This window comes from Canis lupus, chromosome 27 (assembly GCF_048164855.1).
Source record: "Canis lupus baileyi chromosome 27, mCanLup2.hap1, whole genome shotgun sequence".
NCBI classification, from domain to species: domain Eukaryota; kingdom Metazoa; phylum Chordata; class Mammalia; order Carnivora; family Canidae; genus Canis; species Canis lupus.
Window position 1 is genome coordinate 27,458,852 of NC_132864.1, and position 19,916 is coordinate 27,478,767.

General features: G+C 54.8%; 1 long non-coding RNA gene across 1 annotated transcript; it reads right to left on the minus strand.

Annotated features, from left to right (window-relative positions):
• Nucleotides 1–4,512: 4,512 nt before the first annotated feature.
• On the minus strand, nt 4,513–10,202 carry LOC140619000 (uncharacterized). Its single transcript, XR_012018974.1, has 2 exons — nt 9,940–10,202; nt 4,513–5,063 (listed from the first exon to the last, which is right to left on the minus strand). It is a non-coding gene; the product is annotated as an uncharacterized lncRNA (long non-coding RNA).
• Between the last annotated feature and the right edge of the window lie 9,714 nt (nt 10,203–19,916).

Below are 19,916 nucleotides of genomic sequence, written 5' to 3' on the forward strand. Positions count from 1 at the left end.
GTGCAGACAATCCCTCCATCACTCAACAAGCCCTCCGTGTGGGCCCACTGTGTGCTAGGCGCTGTGCCAGGAGCTGGTGTGTGCTGAGGATTGCCTGGGCCTTCTTACCTAGTGACAGAACGAGATTCCTACGTGCGTGAATCCCACACATTTGAATATTCATTCACATGCACACCTGTACTCCTGGCACGAGACCAGGAAGCCCACAGGGTGTGCATGCGTGGAGGTAAACTGAGGCCCATGTAAATGCACAACCCCCCCACACCCACACACAGAGGGCAACCCTGGCCCAAGGTTGCTCCACCACCGTCAGCATTCAAGGGGGACACCCAGAGAGGCAAGTGACTTGCCAAGGTCACTCGGTCACCCCCAAAGCCTGAGATGGACCAAGGTTGGGCAACCACATGGCTGAAAATCATGGACTTGACCCGGACAGGCCTGGGCTCTGATGGCTCCTGCACGTACGTGGAGTTGGGGGGCCAGTCACTCCCATCCACATTTCCTAAGTAAGCCCAATGCCCCTTCTGCAAAGGGAGCCCAGTAGAGAATTCCTTCTTCAGGGGGCCATGTGTACCAGATGCTTGATCGTGCTGACACATCGTGAGCGCTTGATCACACACAGGCATTCTATTATTTTTATTATTATTATTCTCTCTTATCCGGGTCTCAGGACTCTTGGTCCAGTGCTCTTTTAGACAGCCCCCTGCCGGCCACAGAGGCTGGACACGCCCCACTGCCTCCTCCTTCGAGGGCCGGGTCCTGCGGCCCCACAGAGAGGGAGGCCGAGCACCTGGGTAGCCCTCTGCCAGCTGAGCACCATGTGGCCTGGAAATGAAGCGCCTTCCCCCGAGAACGAACGCCCTACCCCTGACGTCAAGGGTCCCTCTTGCTCAATAACCCAATACTTGGTAAATTACTCAGAGACATTCATCTGCCAAGACCGGGATCTACAGAGGGGCTGGTGTGACCCACATGCGGGCCTCTGGGGCTCGGAGATGAGGAAGGGAGGGTGCGGATGGCAGAGCTGGACGGGGGGAAGGTGGGCGTGAGGGCAAGGTCAGGCTACCCCACTTCGCCAGCCTGCCGTGCCCGGCACTCCCAACGGGACTCAAAATATCGTGGACACTGCAGAAGCTGATCTTCCCCACCTCAGTCCTCTCTTTAGGGGAGAGTCCACCCCATCCCAGCACACACCCAGCATCCTGCTGACGCCTAATGGCAGAGGCAACACCCATCATTCTTTTTTTTTTTTTTCAAGATTTTATTTATTTATTCATGAGAGACTCACAGAGAGGCAGAGACAGGCAGAGGGAGAAGCAGGCTCCTTCTGGGGAATCCCGATGCGGGACTCGATCCCGGGACTCCAGGATCATGCCCTCTGAGCTGAAGGCAGACACTCAGCCGCTGAGCCACCCAGGCACCTCAACACCCACATTCTTAAGGGCCCTGTTGGTGCTGCAAAAGCCCTGGCACAGAGCATGTTGTGGTCACAGTTAGGTGGGAACAGGGAAATCCTTCACCACGAGGCTGACAAATGGAAATCTGCATCTGGGGTGGGGACGCATCCTGGGTGGGAGGGAAACCCCCGCTGGTCCAGCACATGCAGGAGGGGGTGGGGGGCTCCCCTGCTTGTTGGAGCTCCTCCTGGAGGACACAGGCGCTGTCCTTGCTGAAGGGTGAAATTTCCACGGGGTAGTCACACCTCCCCATGTCAGGAGCCCCAGTAGATTAACCCGAAGGAAGCAGAGGGTTTCTGACAGTAATTGCAAAAAAGCAATCTGGCCTCACCCATGCCACTAAGCCCCCATTAGAGAGCCAAGCGGATATGAAGGCTGGGTCTGGGCTGGACACACTGGGGTTCCAATCCTGGCCCACACTTGCCATCTGAATGCCACTCAGGTCCTCAGAGACTCCGTTTTCTCATCTGAGAAATGGGCATAGTACTCAGACTAACTTTCACAAGGTTGTGGCCAGGGTGAAATAAATCAGGCAAGGGACACACTCCACACACAGTAAGTGCTCAATAAACACATCTTCTTTTTTATGACAATTTTCATTAAGCCTTGGGTTTCTCTTGAATTGACCACCATCGCCTTGTGTGACCTTGGACAAGTTCTTACCCTGTTCAAGGAGGTCTTGGTTTCCCCATCTGAAAGGCCCAGGTGATTTGCTGGGGCCCTTGCTGCTCTACCATTTCTAGTCACAAGTTTTGTCTCTTGAACTCTGGAGTTTCTCTGCAGCCACGATTGGATTCACCCACTTCCCAGGAGCATCAGCTAGAAAGGTCATAAGGTTAGCTTGAAATGTGATTCCCAAAGTAGATGCTCCTCCATGAAATCCCCCTCCCCACCGTGCCCACAACACCCCTATTACCAAAAAGGACAGTATGGTGTGGGACGCTTGGGGGGCTCAGTGGTTGAGTGTCTGCTTTAGCTCAGGCGTGGTCCTGGAGTCCCAGGACCAAGTCCCACATCGGGCTCCCTGCATGGAGCCTGCTTCTCCCTCTGCCTGTGTCTCTGCCTCTGTCTCTGTGTGTGTTTCTCACGAATAAATAAATAAAATCTTAAAAAAAAAAAGCACAATATGGTGTGCCAGCCACTGTTCTACCCACAGCCCATGAGATACAAGCAGCACCTCCACTGTACGTATGAGGAATCCAGGAAACCAAGGCACAGAGAAATTAAGCAACTTGCCCAGCATCACACAGCTCAGAAGTGGCCCAGCTGGGATTTGCATGCAGGCAGTAGGGGCCTCAGCCCCTCAAGCCAAAGAGGCAACAAGTGGTGGAATGTCATGCATAGGACAACCCAATGGCAGGTAACGTTCGGGTGAGCCGAGACCTCCAGGGACATAGACACTGCCCTTTGTTGGCGGACGCCCTGGGCTGGCCTTGTGGAACCACTGCTCGGCCGGGGGGAGGCCAGACCACCTCCTTCCAGCCTGTTGGTCTCAAGAAGATATTCAATGATCTCAGCTGCAGTGCTCGCACGTGCTCTGATGAGCTGAAAAGGCAGAATGAGGAGCCTGCATCACGTCCTGTCGGAGATAATTAGAGGTAACATCACTTTTAAGGAAACAAGCCTGTGGCCAATTGTTCAAGATTGATTAAGTTGGTGGCCCGCACGGAGTAACCGCGGGAGAGGACGGCAGTCTGCCCCGATCACGTCGCCTGCACTTTGCAGAGGTCACCTCCACCCGGGGCCTCGGCTGGGGTGGGAGGCCCGGGTGCATGACTGGCAAGCCCGCAGCTGACATCCTCCCTCCCCAGGGTGGCCGCAGGGAGCTGCTTTAATGGGAATTTGGGGGTGGATGCATGAGAGGAACTGCTTGGTCCCTCGAGGCCAGACAAGGGAAGGTTTCAGGTCTCGCTAGTGTGGGCATTGTTTACAGAGCATCTGCCATGCGTCATGAGGGTATGTAGCCTCAAAGTGTGTTCCAGGCAGAAAGGACTGTGTGTGCAAAGGCCCTGAGGCAGGGGGAGGTCTGGTACATTGAGGCCACACCGGAAGTTCAGCCTGGAGTGAGAACGCTCGGGAGGACCTGGCATGAGATGAGGCCTTCTAAATGCTGTCATGAGCTGCTGGCACTCCTTGAGCATTTTCTCTGCACCAGGCCTCAGGCTCCATGTGCCCTGTAAGAAGGCACTGACATGAATCACAGATCATCGATGAAGAGTCCGAAGGTCAAAAAGCTGAAGTCATTGCCGAGGTCCCATTGGTAGTAAATACATGACAGAGTGAGATTCCTTTTCTCTGTCTTTTTTAAAAAAATATTTTATTTATTTGAGAGAGAGAGAGAGAGAGCACAAGCAGGGGAAGAGGCAGGGGCAGAGGGAGAAGCTGACTCTCCACTGAGCAGGGAGCCCAATGCAGGACTCGATCCCATGACCCAGAGAGCATGACCTGAGCCGAAGGCAGACGCCTAACCGGCCAAGCCACCCCGGCACCCCAGGATTCCTTTCCTAACATGAGGCCAAATCCACCCATGCTGAGAACCCAGGCACGAAGGCATCCTTGTGTCGGACCCTGACGCACCACTAGGAGACACCCATGGTGAACGGAAACCACAGTGGGGAACTGCTAAGGCAGGGCCAACACACTGGGTTCCTAGGAGCTAGCGGGCATTATCCTTTTATTTGACATCGACCATCCCAGAGCTATGCCAAAACAGCATTTCCAAACTGTTTGGGGCACACATACTCTCCGGGATGCCCTTTGAAAAACCCATGGTTCCAGTCACTTGAGTTCATAAAACGCTGTCTCCTCAGCCCCTTTTTGGCAAGTCACAGCGCACATTAATCATATCAAGGCTCGGATAAGTCCTGCTGCCAAGAAACCTACTTAGGTTTCCTTAGCCTGGCCTTTCTGAAATCGTGTGAGCACAAAATCCTTACAATCATCGCCACAGTGGGGGTCTCCCGGGAGAGCTAGTGGGACATACTGGTCGTGGTAACTAAGAGAAGCTAAAATTTTCTCTGACCTTGGAGAAAATGAAAACATTTTGGAGGGCGGGTGAAATAAGCAAGTGATGGAGAAATATTTATTCTTTAAATATTTAAAGGGACTGTTTCATGCAGCAAAAGGAAGACACAGAACTTGATGGTGGCTGCCTTCAAATCCCTGGCGGTCTCCCAAGGTGCATGGAGAGATCTCCTCTCTACGTCCAGAGAGCAGAGTTAGGACCAATCAGTGGAGGTTAGCATAGGAAAGGATTTGGTGCTTTTCACTGCAGATTGAGTGGCCTCTTAGGGAATGAGTTCCCCATCACCACAAGTATACAAGTGTCCTCTGGGAGACTAGTGGATGAGGACTGCCGAAGAACAGATTTTCCTCAACAACCGTGTAGTTTCCAGGGCAAAGAAACGCAACCCAGGCCAGACCAGGCTCAGTTCCCCTCCTCTCTCAAGACCGGGCAGAAAGAAACCAGGCATGTCACATCCATCTGACATTAGGAAAATTCTTATAAATAAAATAGTTCCTATAAAAGCTGTATGAGCTCTCTCCAGTCCATCTCATCTCGACGGTAATAAAACCAAGCCCGTAACTCCAGCGTCGTCTTGCCATCTACAAGAGGAAACGCTTATTTTAAGAAGTATAAAAAGAAAAGTAATTTACAGTCTATTAACATTTTAAAAAGTGTGTTAGCAAGAAGGGGGAATACATTACTGGCTCGACGAGGGGATCTAGAGAGATGAGGAAAGTGGAGTCATATAAATTTCCCCTGGTCTCCGTTTTAACCTGGAGACGCATAGACTCATCCTGAATCTTCTAGCAGCCCCTCTTCCCCGGAGAAGATGGTCTGATGGCGAAGGGCGGGCCAGGAGGGTGTAGGTAGGTGGGTGTCATGGGTGGGATGCGGCAGGGGTCCGGAAGGCACATCTGGGTTCCCGGTCGCTCTGGAGGCTGCCGGGCTTCTGGGACCTGGGGCAAGTTGTCCGCTCAGGGGGCTTGAATACATCCCCGGGTCCTCTTGTTTCTTAGCCGATGTAAACGTCTCAGCTCTCAGGCAGGACTTGGGAGGGCGACTGGAGGGGCGATCGGTGACCCTCTCAGGTGCCTGGTGCACGGTAGGTACCCCCCACGCCTGGCCCCTCTGCCCAGTGTCTGGGTCCTCCGTGTGCGTCCCCAGGACTGAGCGAGGCCCTGGGCTGGGAGCTGAGCGAGGTGGGAATGGATTTCTAACCACAAATCGAGGGAAATACATGGAAACAATTATAGAAGGATGGACTCGGAGGAAAAACAAACCATTCCTTCTGAGGAGCGTAGCCACGCAGGACTAGCCGGAGGGAGGAACCGGGGCCTTGGGGGAGATGCCAGGCAGCAGACAGGGGCACCCCACGACATGGGCAAGCTCCACGTGGCTGTCACTTGGGGGCTGGGGCTGAGCCCTGACTCAGACCCTCCCTCGCCGCAACGTCACACGTGAGCCCCTTCTTTCAGTGCATCACACACACCCCACAGACATGGGCCAGTACACTCTCACACGTGCTTTACACACACAAGCAGAACACACAATCGCCCACACGTATGCGCACACACACCTCCACGTTCCGCGCACACGGGCCAACGCAATCACACATGCACACATATGCTCATTCACTCATCTTGTACAACACACGCTGTCACAGTCGCACACACACATGCACAGACAAGGCCTAATGTGTCCACATGCCCACACATGCCCATTCCTTATGCCCAGGTGCCAATGTAATCCTGCGTGTGCAAACATGCCACACCTCCCACGTCTCATGTGCATCTCCACATGTGCATGTGCATACTTGATGTATACGCCCACACAAGCACACTTAGGCTGTGTGCATTCGCACACATGCATGCACAGTGCCCACACCCTAACACACGTTGCACACCCACAGCCCCACACGCCCGCGACCGGTAACCCTCCCCACTCCGGGGGCCGACACCACACGGTGCAAGTGTCGACACATGCGTGTTCTCCCATGAAAGTGTCCGTGGATTGCAAGTGGGTGTGGGGCTGCTGGACAGACAGCCTCTCACGTCTCCGCTGCCTCCCCGCTCCCTGGCCTCTGTTTGTGCAGCTGTTCCCCCCACTCCCAAGTGTGGGGAGGGGTCAGGAAGAGCAACATCACGGAGAGGGCAGGCCACTGCCGGCCCTAATCAAGAATTTCACACCCCCCGACGGGCCCAGGTTCCTCTGCAAAGCCCCCTCATCCAGCTGGGGGGAAGCCCAAAGCTGCCTTTGTTCACAGGCTGCTGGGGACTGCAGGCTCCCCCTCCCACTCCCAGCATAGGGCCCGCCTCCAAGCTTGCCCACTGCCCCAGCCCTGCTACCCGCAGCTGGGTGCCCCCCGCCCCCCAGGGCCCCGCAGCCACCAAATGGGCCTTAGCTGGCACTCCTCGCCTGTTGCCCTGTCCCAGGCCTTCACAGCTCAGAGACGAGCTGCGGACTGCCCCCCCGCTCCCCCCCCCCAGCTTGTGGGCTGAGCAAGGGCAGTGGTTTTAAGATTTGCATCTGGAGAGGCCCGTTGTCAGAACTCCGTGCCAGCCCTGCCTCCCACAGTTCTCCTTGCGCAACATCCTCAAAAATACCCCCCTAATCCCACCTCTGGTCAAGCTGTTTTACCCACCACCCATCTCAAATGCCTTTCCTCTCTCTTCTGAGCGGATGGCTATTCCCCATCACCTTTCAAGACCAATGCAGACCAAGACCAATGCTGCCGCCTCCTCCGGGAAGCCCTCCCTGACTCCCTCTCTCCCTCCCTGTGTGTGTGTGTGTGTGGGGGGTGAAGTAGGCAGCTCCCTCTGTGCCCTTCACTCCTTGCTCCCCACTGCTGCCTGCGCATGCTAGACGCTGTCAACTTCTTGCTGACTTATTTGTGTCCTGGACCATGAGATGCCAAGGGCAGGAGCTGGGCTTCCTTCGCCATAGCCACCCTCACACTGGGGCACAAAGCCTGACACACGGTAGATGTTTGTGGAAGGAAGGCGGGGTTACCCGGCAGACAGGTACGAGGAGGTTGTGCATTGCTGCCGTGTATCCAGTGAGTGAATTAGATCCCTGATCTTAATTTAAGAGTTAAATAATACCACACATATATTACAAAAGTTAGGTACATTTCCCCTTCCCTCCTGTCATTACCTAGAAAGCTGCCAACTTCTAGATTGTAATTATGTACATGAATAATGAAATTAGCATATCTATCAGCTCACTCCCTGCTCATTACATACCAGGAAGAGCCATGTGTTCCGATTCCAAATCACCCACCTCTGGAGGCTGGCTGGGCTCCGGGCTCTGGCACGGCCTCTCGGGGGGGCTGCATGCACACCCCCCTGTACATCCGCAGCCTGGGGCTTCTGGGAGCCCCCTGGACACCCCCCTGGGTGGGGACTTCACGGCTGGTCAGCCTTTAACTGCATCCGATGGGTGGGTGGGAAGCACTCCCGGCAAGGGGGCTGGTGCTGCCGGATGGTGGCTGGAGGCAGAGGACCTGAGTCCCAGGTCAACTCCACACCACTGCGGACCTGTGCACAGGCCTCCCCAGGGCTGCTTCTCCCACCTGGGACACCCGCCGAGCGGGGATGGCAATGCCTGTCTGCTCTGTCGAGGACTGTGGGTAAACAGGGCCCACTCAGAAAAGCAGTGTCTGGATGCAGACTTGGTTTGGTTCAAGTTCCGGCTTCATCACTCAACTGCTACGTGACTTCTCTCTGACCCTCAGTTTTTCCTTCTGTAGAATAGGGATAATAGGGGCACCCAGGTGGCTCAGCGGTTGAGCGTCTGCCTTCAGCTCAGGGCATGATCCCAGCATTCAGGATCGAGTCCCATGTCGGGCTCCCTGCATGGAGCCTGCTTCTCCCTCTGCCTATGTCTCTGCCTCTCTCTCTCTCTCTCTCTGTGTCTCTCATGAATAAATAAATAAAATATTTAAAAAAAGAACAGGAATAATAGGGCCAGTGTAGGGATGCAATGACATTCCTTTGGGGCCGGCACATAATAAGTGCTCAGTGAACAAAAGTTATTGTGGTTGCCATTGTCAAGACTGGTGTTCAGCCCGGGCCCGAGGCGAGCTCACTCTCTTATGGACTATATATTTGTGTCCCCCCCCAATTCACAGGATGATCCCCCCTTCCAGTGTGATGGTATTAGGAGGTTAGGCCTTTGGGGTTACTGTCCTTGTAAGAGTCAGGAGAGAGCTTGCCTCCTTTCAGCTCTCCACCACGGGGGCAGGGGGAGATAGAAGACATTGGTGGTGTGTGACCCAGGGGACGGTTCTCACCAGGGCCTGACCATTTAGGCACCCTCACCCTCAGACGTCCCACCTCCAGAACAGTGAGAAATGCTTTCGTGTCTATAAGCCACCGAGTCCTTGCTGTCATTATAGCGGCCCAGGCTGGTGAAGACACTCTCCCCATACAACTTCTCATCACAGACTGGAACCAGAAAGGAAACCAAGAACTCCTCACTCAGGTCCGCTTGGCCTCTCTACCGGGCACCCCCACCTCCTGGACCTCCCCGGAATTCTGTTGGAATCTCAAGTTCTGGACTCTCTCTACCCGATGTTGCCCAAACTGCCCACCGTGTGGAACCGAGACCATGGCCAGGCGGATGGGTGAGGACTGGCCCCGTCCTGGGTGGCGTCCACTTGCTCACGCATACTCACTCCCTAGACCGTTTCCCTGGGGCTCACGATGGGCAGTGTGGGAGGCAATGGGGAGCCAGCAGGGCCTTGAGAGCTGGGGAGGGCTAGTTCACAGTCTGGCTCTGCAAATTATAAATGTCAGGTTGCTCTGGGGACCTTTGTCCAAACGCCTCTGACCCCACAGAGAAGGACTCAGGGCCCCGGCTGGTGGCACCCTGGCACCCCGGCTTTGTCTGCCTAGTACTGCGGGGCCGGCTGGCTTCTCCCCAAGCCCATCAGAGCCCTGAATTGGCTGGGCACCTTTGCCAGCATGACTGTTCCCTCTGGGGGGCACTGAGATGGTCAAGCCCTCTTCCTGGTGCTCACCATCTAGAACTTTGCCACCATGAACTGAGCTTTTCCATCCAGGGACTCTGAGCTGAGCCACACTGTTGCTCATTTCACAGATTGCACATGGGAAGGGTAATCCCAGGATCGTGGCAAGAGTGCCTGGAAACTTCTAGCTGAGACCCACGAGGCTGGGCATCATCAAAAGGAGAGGCTATACAGGACTCCTACTTTTACCACCTCCTCCCTCCACCCACCTCTCCGTGACGCCTGCAGGACACATGCCATGTAGGTATGTGCATGTTGGGAATAACACAGTCATAATCCCAGGAGCCAACAGACTGAACACCTACGGCCACGCCCCGTGCATTTTCCATATGTTCCCTCATTTCAGCCTTGCAGCGCGCTTGGCGCAGTGCCCGGCACACAGAAAGAGCTCGCTAAATGTGCGTACACGAAGGAGTTAAATAAACAACCAAAACAAAAGCAAATACCTTGACTTCAGCCCCGTGCTGGGAGTCAGACAGAGCGATCGCATCCTTGCTCTGCCCCTTAGTAACGGTGTGGCCTTGGCCAAGGGGCGTCCTTTCTCCGACACTCGAGTGTTCCCATCTGTAAAGTGGGCACGACGCTATCAGTTGAGGAGCCCATGGAGCTCTGTGTACGAAGTGTTGGCACCGCGCCTGGCTCAGCCCGGAGCACAGACAGAAGGTTTTCGCTCTTGCTTTTGTTGTTCCCGATGCTGTTGTTTCCAGCTGTCCACTCAGCTAGCAGTCATGGGTTAGGAAATTAGAGACCAGAGGTCACACATGCGTGGTCTGGAGGCCTCATCCGACTCCCAGATGTGTTTTGTTTGGCTAACATCATGCTTCGTGCATTTTTTTTTAATTGAATTAGTTGCCAACATCTAACGATTGGGAGATTTCACAGAGTTTTGGTCTCTCTTTGGAACTTCAGAAGTTTAGGCCACATCAGAATGACGTTCACCCAGAGCCAAGGTCAGCTGGAGCCGAGAAGCATCCACCTCTTGAGTTGAGGCAGCGTGTCCCCAGGCTGCCCAGTCCCCACCCATCCCTATCGCCTCCCTCCAGGGGGGCCGGTTGTACTCACTGGGGTGGTTGGCCTGCTGCCCCTGGGCGGATTTTACATTTGAAAGCCCCTGCTCTAGATTTTCCCCCTGTGAGATCCACCGAGAAGGGTCCAAGTCCTAGTGAACCAAGCAGAGTTCAACCAGAAGAAAAGCACACACATCACAGTGGCATCGTGGGCTCTTCTCCCAACCTTGCAGCCACGGCCTAGAATGGAGCTCCCACAGCACCCCAAAAGCACCGTCACCCCCTGGATGCTGAAAGCCACTCTTCTACCCATGCTCACTTGAGGTACCCACAGATAGCCCCCCATGAAGGAGGAGAGCAAGCAGGGAGACTGGCTCCCCTCTGACCACCTCTTCTTGACCGTAGATGGGGGCCCAGGGATGAGATGATGATGATGGCACCGTGTGTGTACGCAGGGCCCAGCTTTCAGCCCGAGGTCACACCGACAGACCATCCCATTTGGAAAGTTCTCCTGACATTCCTGAGCCGGGTCGCCTTGCCAAAGAAAACTCAAGCGAGGCTTGTCTTGGCACCGACTCAACCCCCAGCCTCAGCAGGAAAACCAAAAACATTTACACAGCTGGGCCTCGACGCCCGCTCCCCTCAAGAGTTTGTCAGGGCTCGGGCGGCCCGACCGACTCGGGGGGCACCTCTGAAGGGGCCTGTGTTCCCGAGTGCGGCCAAGCAGGCCCGGCCAGACAGCAAACACCGCGGCCATCCCCGGGAGGCGCGAGAGAAAGTGCTAGAAAATGAAGGCCAGCAGGGGCCTGGTGGCTGGGGTTGGCCGGTCCGTGGAGCAGCGCCCCGGACCGTGACCCCATCTGCGCAGGCCCGCCCGGCCCGCCCGCCACCCCAACCTGTGCCCGCTGCCCAAGAACACCCTCCCCAGAAAGGGCCAATGCAAGGCTGGGCCCCTGGGGCCCCCGTGCTGACAGCTTGGGGGACAGCCTCTTTGCCACTCTCCCTGCACGTTCAATTCCCCCGTCTCTTGTCCTGGCTGCCTTTCTAGAGGGTTCTCCAGTGCTCTCCACATCCTCTCCCCTGCCAGGCCCCCTCAATGAGGCTCATCTGGCCTTTCATTCTCGTGACCAAGGATTGTGGCAAAGAAGTCCCAGAGGGTGTGGCTAAAAGCCAGGAGGCCAAACACACCGATGAGAATGCTGGGGGTTGAGGGGGACAAATTACCCATGAAGCCGCTCTCGAATCTTCCACTTGGCCTTCCTCCACCCTACTCCGTCCCCAACCACCAGATTTCTTCATTCTCCCGATGTTGGTCGGGATCATCATTTCCTTTGGTTTTCTTTAGACCAGAGAACAACATGATTTAGTTTGGCCTCTTCCTGAATTATATAGACATGGAATAGTAATAGCAATAGTATTACTTATCCACGGACGGACCCAACCCCAGTAATAATAATTATTATTTTGCATCTGGCTTCTTCCCTTCAACATTAATTGGTGAGACTCCCCTGTGTTGTCACAAGGAGGTATAGCATAGTCATATTCACTGCCGTATAATATTCCGTGGTGTGGCCATGTCAGCATACCTTTATTTTACTACCGATAATTTTGGGTCATTTCCAGCTTGGGGCTATTTTAAGATTACAAATATCTTTCGGTGCCCCAGACACATGGCACACAGCAACTTTTGCTGTCACGAACAGGTTCTGTGATCAAACACAAGTTTGAGAAAAGGCATATTACACAAAACTAAAATCGCCTTTTTTCTCTATAGGACTTGTCAAAGCCTTTCATGTTTCAATGCCTTGATGTGCCCTGTGACTCTTCACAAGCGCCGCCTCTGGGCCAGGTTCAGATGAGGCAAAGGTGAATAAACTTGCCCTAGAGAGTAAGTGGGGAGGTTGGAAAATATTAGCCTTAAAATCTGGGTGTGGTTTTTATCTCTTCCTGACTTGCTGTGCAGGCTTGGGCAAGTCCGTTGCCCTCTCTGGGCTTCCGTTTGCTCATCTGCAAAATGCAGGTTGAGAAATTGTGCCTCCCTAAGAGCCTTCCCCTCTGACACTGCAGTTCCTATGTACAGTTGGTTTCATCAACCTGGAAGATTTGGGATGGGGGGTGCATTTGACCTGAGTCTTGAGGGTTTAGGCACTCCTGGCAGAGGGGTGGGAGGAAGACCACATGGGTGAGTTCTGGAATGTCTAGAGCTAGTTTGAGGGGAAGTAAGGAGAACAGAGAGGCTGATGCAGAGAGTTTACTGCATTTCAGTGATGCAGAAAATACAAGACAAGTACAGGGGTGCCTGGGTGGCCCAGCCGGTTAAGCATCTGACTTGATTTCAGCTCAGGTCGTGATCTCAGGGTCCTGGGCTAGAGCCCCACATCCAGCTCCCTGCACAGCCAGGAGTCTGCTTGTCTCCCTCTCCATCTGTGACTCTCTCGGTCTCTGTCTCTCTCAAATAAATAAATAAATCTTGAAAAAAAAGAAAAAAAAAGAAAAGAAAAGAAAGGAAAAGAAAAGAAAAGGAAAGGAAAGGAAAGGAAAGGAAAGGAAAGGAAAGGAAAAGAAAAGAAAGAAAAGAAAAGAAAAGAAAAGAAAAGAAAAGAAAAGAAAAGAAAAGAAAAGAAAAGAAAAGAAAAGAAAAGAAATAGATAAATAAAAGTCAAATGCTTCTACATTGCCAACCCCATTCCTATCCCCACCCCACCACGGGAACCACCAGAGGCGGTCAGAGACCTTATAACCTAGAGCACAATTCTCAACAGGGGTGAAGTTTGCTCTTTGGGGGCCAAAAATCATCTTACAGACGCACATACTGTCTGTATACAGATATCCAGCATATCTGTGGTATGAAAATTCCGCAGGTAGAGGTTTGCAGGAAGGTAAGGAAAAGTGTCTAAAAGCGTTCCTTAGGAGGATGATGATTTTTAAAAGGCTGATCTATAGGCTGCCAATTCAAATGAGCACAGGGGCCAAGCAGGAAACTTAGGGAGTGAAGGAAGTGGTGGGGGAGGCGAGAAGGAGAGGTAGGGACTGCGGCAAAGTGGAATGCCCAGACCGAGTACAGTACATCCATTTTTGTCTTTCCAAATCGCGGCCAAGGCTAAAGAAAACACTTCGACAGGCTGGATCAGCCCTGCTACCCACAGTTTGCAACCTCAGGTTTAAATAAAGAACCAGACCAGGCCCGGCTTCTGTGGCCAATACAATGGCAGCGCTCACTGCAGCTCAATGCCAGTTGGCAGCCACCGTGTGAGGTGTGCACCCCCGACAGCCCCCGACACAGGCACATCACTCCAGTGGCTTCTTCAAGCATCCTCCCCAGACGGGGCCCAAAGCCTTGTTCCACAGCGTGCACACATGCATTATTATGGGGATTAGTGCTGCATGATGCATAATTAATGATACTGAATAAATATGCAGATTGGCAATCACCGATTGACTGCTACGATCAGATTCCCCAACATGGGCTGATTGATTGGCTGCCTGTAATCACCATATTCAACACCGGTTTCTCCGGCACATGTGCAAACCGATCCCGGCGAGGGGGGCCCGTGGCCTCGTCTGTTCCAGGAGACACAGACCCGGCATCGGAAACAGGAAACATTTGTTCCGCGTAAGGAGCCCTTGGCGCGTGGGGTCTGTCTCATGGGTGGGAACCAGTGATGTGTCAGCGCATGGACCAGGTGATTTTGCAACCACCCAGCGAAGTCTAATTACTGCCATTTTGCAGAGAAAGGAAGAATGATGCATTGAGGGTGTTTTGCTCCGGGATCCACAGCGACTGGGGGGAGCCGGGGTTCCAGATAAGTCTGATTCTAGCACCTAGGCTTTTCCTTTGCCACCAAGTTCCTGATCTCCTGAAGCTGAGGATGCAGCAGGGAGAAAAGGGATTTGCTCCCCCATTCATTCAACATCTACTGGACATAACCTGTGCAGGGTGCCTCTTCACTTACCTATGTGGCCCTCAGGTCTCCACACTGCACCCCCCACCCCGGCTTCTCCTCTGGCCCTTCCATGTGACTGAGGCTTCCTTACAACGTGGCGGCTCAGCTCCCAGAGCAAGAGTCTCCTGAGACCCAAGTGCAAGGTCCCTCAGCCCCGCATCCGGATAATGGGCACATACAGGATGAGCCTCTGCATCCTCCCGGCTCCCTCCTTTGCCTGCTCTGGTCCTCCAGGCGGACAGGATGGACTCCTGCAGAAGTGCTCAGGCTCTAGAGCCAGCCCCAGCCTGGCTCACCACGTCCTCAGGCAAGTTCCTCACCTCCACTTGGCCTCAAAGACCTCACCTCAAGGGGCTGGGTCCAAGAGACGAGTCATTCAAGGCAATTGGCATTTATCTACCTCAAAGCTCTCAATAAATGTCAGCTCTTTGGAGTTGTGAATCCTGATTAGTATGTGTACTATTATTTTGGAAGGTGGCTGCTATTTTGCAGTGGCCGTTGTGGAAGTGTGGCAGGCAGTGACCCCCGAGAGTGAGCTCTGGCATCCGTACAAGGTGGATGGGGAGGAAGTCAGAGCAGCCCAAAAGCTCAGAGGTCAGGGGCCAATAGTCAAGGCTACCAGGCAGTCTCGTGACACCCCCAGGGACACCTGAGGGCCACACCATGTGACCAAGGAGGGGTCACGCCAGGTTCCCTTCCGCTCCCTCCGCCGCAGCCCACATCTCTGCCCTGGCAGGGGCCGCTAGAGCCCACACGCCCCCCAAAAGTGAGCCTCGCCTGATTCCAACAGGTTGCAAAGCAGAAATAAACAAAAACATCGCCGAGAGCCTCCGCCGCCTCAGATGACTTCCTTGGGTTGTCCTTCAACTATGTAGAGTAGGAAAGGGACAGAAGACACGATTAAAGCAATGTATGATTCACCATAAATAATAAATCAATAACCATCGGTGATTCGCCCATCTCTCTTCAACTGGGTTTAAAACAAAATATTAAATATAGAACAAAGGGAACTCTAAAGGAAATACAAGAAACAGCAGGAGAGAGATTTTCCTGCTGTTTCTTGCCTTAAAAAAAAAAATGCCCTCCAAGGGAATGAGTCTTGGCTGAGGGGAAGGGCTGGGTGGCTCTGTGGGGGGTCATCATCCAGGCATACCGCCTGACTAAATGCTTCCCCCAGCCCCCCAAACCACGGCTCTCATGCTTCACAACAAAGGAGGCCACCCCCCAGAGCAGGGGGTGGGGGGCTGGGATGAGCAAGCCAAGGGCGGGCCATGTTGGACTGGACTCCAACCTCTGCATGTTACTGGCCATGGGACCTGGGGCTTTGCTGCACCCCCAGGCTCCCCATCCTCAAAGTGGGGGACTCCATCCGTTCTCCTGGGGCCACTGGGAGGATGGAATGAGATCTACCAGAAGGGTCTGGAACCAGGGAGACAACTAGTGAGCTCATCCAGGTCACATGTCATTCTGGGTCTGAAAATGTGCTGCCATTTTTGTTCAAAGCAGGGCCTGGGGTGGACATCTTCCAGGGGAGAGGGGTCCTACCATCTTTTGTAGCCTTCTAAGGTGCATGCTGGCACCAGACTTCACCTGCTAACCTACCAAGGGTTAACACCCAGCCTGTCTTGCTGTGTCCCTGCCACTGGCATTTTGTGGAACGCATAATTATGTGCATGCTCGGTGAGGCCTCCACCTGCCCTTGGAGTTCTGGGGCTTTCTGTCTCCCAAGATGGCAGATGAAGGCTGGGAAGCAAAGGGGGAAGGACAGGGTCAACCAGGTGGCCAGCCCTCAGTCACAACACTGGACTGAAATCTTCCCCTTCTATGGTTTCAGGGACTGTCCCTGGTTAACAGCCTCCAACCTCCAGTCCTGGATGTCCAGCAGCCCACTGGCTTGTCCACATGCCCGGTTTGCCACTTCTAGTTGTTTTCCCCTCCTTATACCCATGCCCTTGACTGAATGACCTCAGTATTTGCATATATCGGTGCAGACATGACTATCAAAAAGGTGGATCCAGGGATGTCTGGGTGGCTCAGCGGTTGAGCACCTGCCCTTGGCTTGGGGCATAATCCCATGGTCCTGGGATCGAGTCCCGTATCAGGATCCCTGCATGGAGCCTGCTTCTCCCTCTGCCTATGTCTCTGCCTCTCTCTGTGTGTCTCTCATGAATAAATAAAATCTTTAAAAAAAATAAAAGCACTTATGTGACTGGGCTTTCACACATCTATCGAGGCCATGAATGCATGCTCGGGCTGGCCTGCTGGAGGCCTGGATTGTGGAACTGAGCCAAGCTCCCCAGGCACAGCACATGAAGCCAGACCATTCTAGGACACCGAGCAAGCCCAGCCAAGGTCAGCTGACCCCAGCCCAGGGCGCTGAGCCCCATGGGCACACGAGCTGTGTAAATGTCGATCACTGACGTCCACTGAGCTTTAGTGGCTGCTTGTTATGCAGCATTAGTGTGGTCATAGGTAACCGATACACTCACCAACTCCTCAGACTTGACATGTGCCCGCTCTGAATTCAATGTCCTTGTCCCCCAACTGCCCATGGAAGTCCCATCTCACTGATCACCCCTACCTGCTACCCGGCAACCCACACCAGAAATCTGGGCATTGCCCTCAACGTTTCCCTCTCCATATCCTTCCCATGTACATTCCACCCCTGAACACCTCTGGACTTGGACTCATGTCTCCTAAACACCTGGCTCTCACGCTCAGACGATCTCCATAGCCACCCACCTCTGAACTAGTCTCCCCCATCCTTGCCAATTATGTATCCATCCAGCCTCCAGGACGAATTTTCTGAAAAGGATCTACTGAAAACCATCCACCACCAACGGCCAGAAATGCGCTTCCGCTTGGCTTGCCTCCTCAGACACAGACTCCTATTCTACTCCTGTAAGCATCTTCCCCTCCAGCACACAAAACTACCACACCCTTCTCCACAAACCCCATCCTGTTTCATGATTCTGTGCCTTTGCATATGCTGTTCCCACTGCCAAAAAATGCTTTTCCCCACCTCTCTCTTGTTGGTGATTTCTACAGAACTCCCTCATAAATTATTGCAAGCACCAGCTTCTCCAGAAAGTTGCGAGTAGAAAGAGGTGCAGCAGCCCAGAGGAGAGCCCCCCACCCTTCTGTGAGTGGAGATCATTCACCCTGTTCCTGGAACCCAGGGAAAGCTTGGTTTGGGCCTTTGACCTTTGACTCCCACTAGTCTGCTGCAGAAACACACGGCCCGGGCGTACATAGGACTGGTCTTAGGTCCTGGCTTGTTCTCTCCCTAGCTGGGACTCCAACTGTCTGGGTCTCAGCAGTCACCAGAGTTGCCGGTGAAATGTAAAACCCAGGACCCATCCAGCCTCGCATGGGATACAAGAACTCATTGGATCCTCCCCTGGCCCCACTGTGCAGAGGAGAAAACTGAGGCTTCAGGACTTCAGGAGGCCAAATGGTTTTCCCAAGGCCACACGACTGGGGTGCAAGCCAAGGGAGAGTTAGAGGTGCCCTCCCAAGGGGTCTTCAGAGAGCCGAGAGGGGGCGGCCCGGACCCTCACACATTTGTCTTCCCTTCCACCCTCGCATGCTCCCCTCCCCCAGCTCTGTCTTCTCTGACTTGCTGGCCCCCTGTCTCACTCCAGCAGTGCCCCTGACCCTTGTCCTGGGGCCCAGCATTAGATTACAGACAGAGCTCCAGCAGACGGGCAGGGGAGGCCCCGCCCCCACCCGTGACCCCTGCCAGGGGATGGATGGGGGCGGCGAGAGGCAGACACGGGCTGCCCGCCCGATTGAGGGAGGAGGTGGGAACAGAAAAGACGGCCAGGGTGCTGGGGCCAGAGTCAGGAGCCAGGGGGAGATGGTGGGATGGTCCAGCCACAGACGGGAAATGGGCCGGCCGGGCATCCCACTGACTCTCGGGGACCAGACCAGGCACAGACCCCGACCTCCGGACTCCTGATCCAGTGCTCCCCTGAGCAGTGAGAACAAGCTCCCTTGCCCTCCAATGGAGTCTCACCTTTCCCTCATCCTGTGGACAATCCAGAAAGGCCAGTGGCAATCCAGGCACGCCTGGACCCCATTTTCATCGGAGAAGCTGAGGCCCCGAGTGCTGTACGGCTGCACCCACAGAGAGACAGTGGAGGCTTGAGAATAAGAGCCCCAGCCTCGTGTCTCCAGGTCAGTGTAGACATGGGCCCTCCTGGATCCCGATGTGGCCAGGGCCAATGCGGCCCAGCAGAGTGATGCCAGCGCCCACCGGTGCCTACCACGTGCGCGGGCTACAAGGTGAGCAAGGCAGGTGTGCCCCCCCCCCCCCCCCCGCTCACGGCTCACAGCCAGAGGAGGGAGACGCCAGCAGGTCAGGGCAGCGGGTCAGGCAGTGAGGAGGGGACCCAGGAGTGCAGGGACAGAGAAGTCCCGTATCCCTCCGTGAGGCAGCCCGTGCGGCATTGCGACGCCCATTCCACGGATGAGGAAAAGCAGCTCCCAGCAGGGAGGGCCCCGGGGCCCCGACCTGGGACTCCCTTTACCACCGTCTCCCTGCCCTCTGCATCCCCGGGACCATCCTTGACTTGGATTCTTGATGTCCTGAAGGCTGTCCCTGTGGACAGAGGGCAGAGGCCTGGCAGGGCCATGGCAGGCCACCTGCATCAACCCAGGGCCCCAGGAGCCTTGAGACGCACGAGAGGAGGAGCCTGAACCCCGTCCCCTGGGATGACGGGAGACCCTGGGCACCACGGAGTCTTGGGACGGAGCTATCATTCACGGTGAGCACGCACACACTCAACACACACGCAACCTCATTGGCCTTGGAAGCAGCCAGGCTGTAGCTGCTAGATGGCAGGATGGCACAAAGCAAACCCAGAAATCGAACTTCTCTTGAAGGCACTTGCCACCCGCTCCCATGGGGCCCAGGAGCCCCTTCCATCTCACGGGCCGTGGAAGATGCCAGCTCCGTAACAAAAACCCATGCTTTGTATTGGCCACGTGGCGCGTTCTTGCGCAGCCGGCCTGCTGCCCACCCGTTCCTCCGTCCTCGGCATCCCCCGGAGAAGCTCTGAGACGGCTGGCACGCTCGCATTGCAATGGTTGCCACGTGGGGACGGAGAGCTGGGAAGGGAGGGGACCTGCCCAAGGTCACACAGCTGGGCAGGGAGTCCGGCCCGGGTCGGGGCGGCCAGGCCCCCTCCCGTTGGGCCTGTGGAAAGAGCTGGGGGTCTGTTCTACTTCTCTTTCCCCTCGGCCTTATCTGCTCTTCTCTCTGTTTCTCTGCGTGTCTTTATTTTCTCCTCCAGCCCTTTCTCTGTGTCTCTCCTTTACCTCTCCTGCTCCTTACCTCTCTGTGTCTGACTTTCTCTGTTGCTCTATCTCCTCTCCCCTGCCCCTTCCCTTCATCCCCTCCCTTTCCTTCCCGTCCTCTCTTTGTCTCTTGAGACCCCCGGCCCCCCTCCCCTGCCCCCTCTTGCAGAC